Here is a 9,350-nt window from a genome sequence, read left to right as displayed (position 1 = left end):
ATAATCGATAAACATTGACACCAAAGAGGCGCCAGTTTAAATTCCAGCTCTGATGCTTACCCTCATGTGATTTTGAGTGAGTTACTTGACCTAAGTCGTATTTTTCTCATATTTAACATTAGGATAATATCTCCTTTGCAGTGCTGTTGGATTGAGGATTGAATGTGATAATGTACTCAGACAATACTGAGCATGGTAGGTTCTCAATATAAGTATTTCTAATAACAGCAAAAGTGGGTTGATCCTTAGTATGTACCAGGTAGTTGGCAAAAGAAATTTACATACATGATCTCATTTAATTTTCACATTGGCTCTAGAAGACTGGACCCGTTCTCACACCTATTTAATAGGAGGGAAAACTGAGTCTCAGGAACGCCAAATAATGTGCTCAGTGTCACACACTGGTCTGTGTGACACCCACCACACTCTACGCCTGATTCTTTTCCATGTCAGAGCCTGAGCACTAACCATGACCTTCAGCTGCCTCACATATGGTGTCCATCTCTTCCCTCAGTGGGGAACATCAAGATCACACAAAGTTATATGACTTATGCAAGGTCACACCACAGATCACTGGCTGCTGTGCCATGTTGAGAAATGCATTCTGGTAAAAGGACCTTCTCACCATGGTTAGGCAATAGGATCCAACATCTCCACTCCTTTTTATAGCTGGAAATGATGTGTAATTGTGGAACCCATGGAAAGGCTCAACAATGCCCAGCACCACTAATTTTTGTTGCCAGTGGCTTAGCTTTTTCATTAAGACCCACGAAGGAGGGAGAGCAATGAAATGCCAGCACCCAGCACATAAAGCCCATCCCAGGAAGGTTCAGAGGTGACAGAAAACACATTTGGGCTCTGCAATTGGCTTGAGAATAAAGTGATGAGTGGTCTGGTTCTTGTTTCACCACATTCTGTCAAAGGACCTAATTTACAGGCCATGCCCATGAGGGTATCTGGACTCTGTCAACTGCCCCCAGGATCTATGCCTGTCTAGACCAGCTGTCAGAGTTAAAGAATCTCAAGATTAAAGTTCAGCTTAGCTGTCTAGATTGATGGGATGAAGATTGATAATACAACAGTATCATCACTAAAATTTACTGAGGCTTCCCCATGTGACAGTGCCGTGGTAAAGGACTTGGCATTCATTCTCTGTTAGTAGACACAACAGTCTCAGAAAATGAATGATCAATTTCATATATGAAAACAATAAGCCTTAATAATTTGCCCAATAATCCTAACAGTAATATGAAATTTTTCTTTCGCCACTGGTTCCAACTCTGTATCTTCTCAGCAGATAATATCCATTTATTGTGTTTTAAAATCACCCTTCGTTATTTTTATAGTCTTACCCTGGCAGGGTAGGTGTTGGGTGAAAGACACAGGCAGCCACATGTTTCATTCTTTACCATAGACTGTGTCAGGCACTTATTACACATCTTCCAAATTATTCTTCACAAAACAACATGTTATCATTTTCTTTATGGTTAAGGACAGTGACACTCAATGAGGGTAGATGATTTGCCCAAAGGACATATTGTGTAAGTATGAGCACCATAGCCCCTCTGACTCTAGCTCATGCTTTTTACACTACCCAGGAGAGCAACCTAACAAGAAGACAAGAAAAGTCAAATAATATGCTAGATGAAGGGCCTGGATGATTCACCAGTTACATGATATATCCTAGAAAAATGTGGCATTCTGTTTCCACGGAGATGTCTCCGTATCAGAAAAAGAATAACAATAGGACACAAAGAAATGGTTTAAAAGGTGTAGATATTCCTGAGTCTCTAAATTGTCTTAGATGGGAGGGAAGGCTGGGCTTGTTTGAACTGAACCTTTGATTCATTGATTGCTTCATTCCATCATTCATAGTTATTGCACGCTTGCCTAAAGATGCGAGAATCTCCAGAATGCAGTGCCTGGCCCCAAGTAGGAGCTCATGCACCACCTGAGGAAAGAAAGGAGTGAGAAAAGAAGGAAAAGATGTGAGACCCTGTCCCTGTCCTCAGGAGCCCAAAGTTTAGTGTCAGTCTGGAAAGGAAACAGGCAATGCGTAGTAACCAATACAATTATTAGACGCCAGTTGTGATGAAGGCTATGAAAGAAGAAGGAAAAGATGAATGTCATGCAAGTCTCCCCAGAGAAGTGATATGACTTTCAAGCAGAGATCTAGAAAACACATTTGAGTAGAACCTAAGTCAGAAGTTGTAGGAACAAAGCTGTTCTAGACAGAAGTATGCCAAGGCCCAAGGTGCTGGGACCTCGTCAAGGGTTCATGCATCTCAGAAAGATGGCAATAGAGATTGTGGGTTCATGTGTGGGGAAGCCCAGGGCAGCATTGTTGGGGCTGGAAGAAATGGGTCAGGAGATGAGCTGAAGAGACTGACAGAGTCCAGCTTTTAATGAATGTGGAAAGAGAATATGAAAACATGGGCTTTTTGGAAAAGCAGAAAGCCATGAAGATTTTCAGCAGAAGTGAAATGCCTTTACACTTGTCTGTTACACATAGAGTGGATTGGAATCGTTGAGACTGGGGTCAGAAAGATAAGGTAAAAAACACCTGCCATAATCCAAGTTAGGACTGTTGGCAACCTAAGTTAAGGCAATTTCTGTTTCAGAAGGTTCATGGTCCAAAATGGATAATTGGAGATGTTTCAGAATATTCTGAAAACATAAGCAGAAACTCTAATGCCAGAATTAGTGGTGAATCTTCCATAATTATATACCTTTGTGGACAAACCTCTAATTTTATCAAATATAATAACTACAATAACAAAAATTCCACATACTTGCATAAATATTATAAATGACAATGTGTTCCCACTTAACCTTACACCCAGATAAGTCAGCTATTCAGTAGGTATTCAACAAATAAAGTATTTCACTGGATCCCCCAAATGGTTCTTTGAGGCAAGCCACAGAGCTATGATAAGCATATACATTTTGCAGATAGGAAAAGTGAGACTCAGAGAAGCCCATGAGTGCCTGAGGGTTCAAGGAAATTCCAGACCCAGGAGCAAAACTAAAATTCCACGTGGTCTTAGTCAGTTATTCTAGCCACCTCCACTCTGGAGCCCAAGGGCATAATTCTTGGGACAAATAGAAAGGAATCTGACTTTGTGAGCATCCTAATGACAGTTAATCTTAAAACTTATTTTTAAGACACAGTTTTAAAGGAGGATTTGAGTTCAAGGTACTCAAATACAGCTGGGAAGCAGGAGGAAAGCAAGAGAGCTTGAAACATCTAAGGAGACAAAAAGTGAAGATGATCTCTCCCCCAAGGCTCCAAATATTCAGGTCAAACTGAGTCTTAACCTGGCTTTTTGAGTGCTAAATCCATATTTGTGCACATTTATTCCTACTGACAACAAGTAAAGGTCTGGTCATTGTCCCTGTCCTTGGCTCACTCTCCCTGGCTTCTGCAGCCCCACACATGTCATGAGTCCATCCTTACCGCTGGCACCTGCTGAGCTAGTGCTGGCTGCCAACAAGAATTTCTCAGGGGTCTGGGCCCTGGGCTTCCCTGTCCTGGGAGAGCATTAGGAAAGACACAGCCTGTCCCAACAGCATTAGGAAAGACACAGATGGTAAAATTCACTTTTCTGCCTCCAAAAAAGCCACATCCTGCCAGGATCTTCTTGACTCTGGATATAAGGCTCTTCCCTCAGTCTCCCTTTCTGGGCCAGGTGGAGATGAAGTCAGCCTTTTGGCTCCTCCCCTCCAGCTCGTCTCTGGCCATTCAACTCAGACCACAGCTCTCCCACACAAAGTGAGGCTGATGACTAACCATTAGGAAAAGAAGTTTGGGGAGGTAGACCAGAAGGAACAGAAAGCACAGTTAGATACTGCCCTAGACCCCTATGGTAGACAGTATTATTGTTCATCCACCCTGTGCCTCTTGCATGGAAGATTATTCACTCTCACCCTGTTAATTTTGTGAGAGTCGTGTGACTTGCTTCTGGCCAAGGAAGCATGAACAGAGGTGACCTGTGTCACTTCCAGGAGGAAGCATGTAAGAGTCCACATATGGTTACTGTGTTCTCTGTTTACTCAGTTAACACTCTAGGTAGAGACTGCTCCCTCAGCTTGGGTCCCAGGCTGAGGTTAAAATGGAGCAAAGCCACAGCTAAGCCAAAGGCCACATAGCATGATAGAGAAATAAACTCTGTGGTTGCAGAGTGAAACTTAGGGGTCATTTGTTCCCTAAGCATAATCTAAACTATCCTGAGTTTCTCTGACTTCCTTTCTGCTCTCCTCCAACCCACTAAAGTGAGGCATGTACTTCCCCTCCGGGTTCTCTGAAACAACTCATGCCATGTGTATCTATATCCTAACATGTACCATAGCAATTGGGTTTTTATGTTGAGTAGCTATCCACCAGCCCCCAGGTTCTATGTTGTTTGATCTATATCTACACAGTTCCTAGCATATGGGCCTCACTTACTAAATGCGTATTGAAATGAACTGAATTTATTTATTCCTGAAATTCATGTTTTGTGTTATCCCTTCTTTGAGTATAACACTTTGCTCTATACTTGTATGAATGGTACCTTTATTAAGCTCCGAGGAAAGTAGGGATAATATTGCCTGACTAATTATTGGTTGACTAACTAATTGACTAATTGTTGGTTGACGAACTTACCACACATTCCTGGTGGCATTCTCACTTTCTCATCTCCTCTAAGGAAGCTGGAAAAGCAACCAAGAGTGGTCATGGAATTTGGTTCTAGACAATTAAACATAAGTGGGTATTTGCTAGGTGTTGTAGGAGAACTCTTGCTTTCTGCTAAAAGGTTTGTGTAAATAATGTCACCTATCTCCTTTCTTTTTGATTTGAAGCTGCCTGAGATGCTTGGAACTGTTACCACCAACATGAGATTGTTACACGGTGGGGAAGAAGACACTGGCTCTGACATTGTTAGGGTGAGATGTCCTGATAGGTGAAAAGAGTAAACAGAGTTGTTCTTCCCATTGTTAGTGTTTTTGTCACTGTCAACCAACCACATCCTAACTGGTAAAGGGCATATGTTGTTTATTTTTGAAACATAAACCTTTGCCACTTGCCTTCTTTGTCTAATGCTTACTGATCCTTCAAGACTCAGCTCAGTCACTATATCCCTCCTGAAGACTAGGTTGAAAATCAAAGCATAAACCCTAGATTCATTCTGCCTGGATCAGTAAAACAAGCCCATTTCTTTTTTTCTCTTTTCTTTAATTTGAGAGAAAGAGAGAGAGAGAGCAGGAGAGAGGGGCAGAGGGAGAGGATCTTAAGCATGTCCCACACTCAGTGTGGAGCCCCACATGGGACTCAATTCCACAATCATGAGATCATGACCTGAGCCAAAATCAAGAGTCAGACACTTAACCAACTGCGCCACCCAGGCACCCCAAAACAAGCCCATTTCTAAGTGAATCCTTTTGCCACATTATCAAGAGCTACTTGTATTATCCTTACCACTTCTTAGTGACAAATTGTGCTCAGATCTTTTTTTTTTAGTTTATTTATTTATTTATTTTGAGAGAGACACAGAGAGAGAGAGAGAGAGAGTGCAGGCAGGTTAGAGAGAGAGGGAGAGAGAAAGAATCCCAAGCAGACTCCACACTGTCAGCACATATTCCAGTGCCAGGCTCAATCACACGAACTGTGAGATCATGACCTGAGCTGAAACCAACAGATGGATGCTCAACCAACTGAGCCACCCAGGTTCCCCAGGTTCTGCTCAGATCTTTTTTTTTTTTTTTTTTTTTTTTTTTAATATATGAAATTTACTGTCAAATTGGTTTCCATACAACACCCAGTGCTCATCCCAAAAGGTGCCCTCCTCAATACCCATCACCCACCCTGCCCTCCCTCCCACCCCCCATCAACCCTCAGTTTGTTCTCAGTTTTTAACAGTCTCTTATGCTTTGGCTCTCTCCCACTCTAACCTCTTTTTTTTTTTTTTCCTTCCCCTCCCCCATGGGTTTCTGTTATGTTTCTCAGGATCCACATAAGAGTGAAACCATATGGTATCTGTCTTTCTCTGTATGGCTTATTTCACTTAGCATCACACTCTCCAGTTCCATCCACGTTGCTACAAAAGGCCATATTTCATTTTTTCTCATTGCCACGTAGTATTCCATTGTGTATATAAACCACAATTTCTTTATCCATTCATCAGTTGATGGACATTTAGGCTCTTTCCATAATTTGGCTATTGTTGAGAGTGCTGCTATAAACATTGGGGTACAAGTGCCCCTATGCATCAGTACTCCTGTATCCCTTGGATAAATTCCTAGCAGTGCTATTGCTGGGTCATAGGGTAGGTCTATTTTTAACTTTCTGAGGAACCTCCACACTGCTTTCCAGAGCGGCTGCACCAATTTGCATTCCCACCAACAGTGCAAGAGGGTTCCTGTTTCTCCACATCCTCTCCAGCATCTATAGTCTCCTGATTTCTTCATTTTGGCCACTCTGACTGGCGTGAGGTGGTATCTGAGCGTGGTTTTGATTTGTATTTCCCTGATAAGGAGCGACGTTGAACATCTTTTCATGTGCCTGTTGGCCATCCGGATGTCTTCTTTAGAGAAGTGTCTATTCATGTTTTCTGCCCATTTCTTCACTGGGTTATTTGTTTTTCTGGTGTGGAGTTTGATGAGCTCTTTATAGATTTTGGATACTAGCCCTTTGTCTGATGTGTCATTTACAAATATCTTTTCCCATTCCGTTGGTTGCCTTTTAGTTTTGTTGGTTGTTTCCTTTGCTGTGCAGAAGCTTTTTATCTTCATAAGGTCCCAGTAATTCACTTTTGCTTTTAATTCCCTTGCCTTTGGGGATGTGCCAAGTAAGAGATTGCTACGGCTGAGGTCAGAGAGGTCTTTTCCTGCTTTCTCCTCTAAGGTTTTGATGGTTTCCTGTCTCACATTCAGGTCCTTTATCCATTTTGAGTTTATTTTTGTGAATGGTGTGAGAAAGTGGTCTAGTTTCAACCTTCTGCATGTTGCTGTCCAGTTCTCCCAGCACCATTTGTTAAAGAGACTGTCTTTTTTCCATTGGATGTTCTTTCCTGCTTTGTCAAAGATGAGTTGACCATACGTTTGTGGGTCTAGTTCTGGGGTTTCTATTCTATTCCACTGGTCTATGTGTCTGTTTTTATGCCAATACCATGCTGTCTTGATGATGACAGCTTTGTAGTAGAGGCTAAAGTCTGGGATTGTGATGCCTCCTGCTTTGGTCTTCTTCTTCAAAATTATTTTGGCTATTCGGGGCCTTTTGTGGTTCCATATGAATTTTAGGATTGCTTGTTCTAGTTTCGAGAAGAATGCTGGTGCAATTTTGATTGGGATTGCATTGAATGTGTAGATAGCTTTGGGTAGTATCGACATTTTGACAATATTTATTCTTCCAATCCATGAGCAGGGAATATCTTTCCATTTCTTTATATCTTCTTCAATTACCTGCATAAGCTTTCTATAGTTTTCAGCATACAGATCTTTTACATCTTTGGTTAGATTTACTCCTAGGTATTTTATGCTTCTTGGTGCAATTGTGAATGGGATCAGTTTCTTTATTTGTCTTTCTGTTGCTTCATTGTTAGTGTATAAGAATGCAACTGATTTCTGTACATTGATTTTGTATCCTGCAACTTTGCTGAATTCATGCATCAGTTCTAGCAGACTTTTGGTGGAGTCTATCGGATTTTCCATGTATAATATCATGTCATCTGCAAAAAGCGAAAGCTTGACTTCATCTTTGCCAATTTTGATGCCTTTGAGTTCCTTTTGTTGTCTGATTGCTGATGCTAGAACTTCCAGCACTATATTAAACAACAGCGGTGAGAGTGGGCATCCCTGTCGTGTTCCTGATCTCAGGGAAAAAGCTCTCAGTTTTTCCCCGTTGAGGATGATGTTAGCTGTGGGCTTTTCATAAATGGCTTTTATGATCTTTAAGTATGTTCCTTCTATCCCGACTTTCTCAAGGGTTTTTATTAAGAAAGGGTGCTGGATTTTGTCAAAGGCCTTTTCTGCATCGATTGACAGGATCATATGGTTCTTCTCTTTTTTTTTGTTAGTGTGATGTATCACGTTGATCGATTTGCGAATGTTGAACCAGCCCTGCATCCCAGGAATGAATCCCACTTGATCATGGTGAATAATTCTTTTTATATGCTGTTGAATTCGATTTGCTAGTATCTTATTGAGAATTTTTGCATCCATATTCATCAGAGATATTGGCCTGTAGTTCTCTTTTTTTACTGGGTCTCTGTCTGGTTTAGGAATCAAAGTAATACTGGCTTCATAGAATGAGTCTGGAAGTTTTCCTTCCCTTTCTATTTCTTGGAATAGCTTGAGAAGGATAGGTATTATCTCTGCTTTAAACGTCTGGTAGAACTCCCCTGGGAAGCCATCTGGTCCTGGACTCTTATTTGCTGGGAGATTTTTGATAACCAATTCAATTTCTTCGCTGGTTATGGGTCTGTTGAACAGACCCATATTTCCTCCTGATTGAGTTTTGGAAGAGTGTGGGTGTTTAGGAATTTGTCCATTTCTTCCAGGTTGTCCAATTTGTTGGCATATAATTTTTCATAGTATTCCCTGAAAATTGTTTGTATCTCTGAGGGATTGGTTGTAATAATTCCATTTTCATTCATGATTTTATCTATTTGGGTCATCTCCCTTTTCTTTTTGAGAAGCCTGGCTAGAGGTTTGTCAATTTTGTTTATTTTTTCAAAAAAACAACTCTTGGTTTCGTTGATCTGCTCTACCGATTTTTTAGATTCTATATTGTTTATTTCTGCTCTGATCTTTATTATTTCTCTTCTTCTGCTGGGTGTAGGCTGCCTTTGCTGTTCTGCTTCTATTTCCTTTAGGTGTGCTGTTAGATTTTGTATTTGGGATTTTTCTTGTTTCTTGAGATAGGCCTGGATTGCAATGTATTTTCCTCTCAGGACTGGCTTCGCTGCGTCCCAAAGCGTTTGGATTGTTGTATTTTCATTTTCGTTTGTTTCCATATATTTTTTAATTTCTTCTCTAATTGCCTGGTTGACCCACTCATTCGTTAGTAGGGTGTTCTTTAACCTCCATGCTTTTGGAGGTTTTCCAGACTTTTTCCTGTGGTTGATTTCAAGCTTCATAGCATTGTGGTCTGAAAGTATGCATGGTATAATTTCAATTCTTGTAAACTTATGAAGGGCTGTTTTGTGACCCAGTATATGATCTATCTTGGAGAATGTTCCATGCGCACTCGAGAAGAAAGTATATTCTGTTGCTTTGGGATGCAGAGTTCTAAATATATCTGTCAAGTCCATCTGATCCAATGTATCATTCAGGGCCCTTGTTTCTTTATTGACTGTGTGTCTAGATGATCT

Source organism: Panthera leo, chromosome D4 (genome assembly GCF_018350215.1).
Source record: "Panthera leo isolate Ple1 chromosome D4, P.leo_Ple1_pat1.1, whole genome shotgun sequence".
Taxonomy (NCBI): domain Eukaryota; kingdom Metazoa; phylum Chordata; class Mammalia; order Carnivora; family Felidae; genus Panthera; species Panthera leo.
This window is presented reverse-complemented; position numbering follows the sequence as displayed.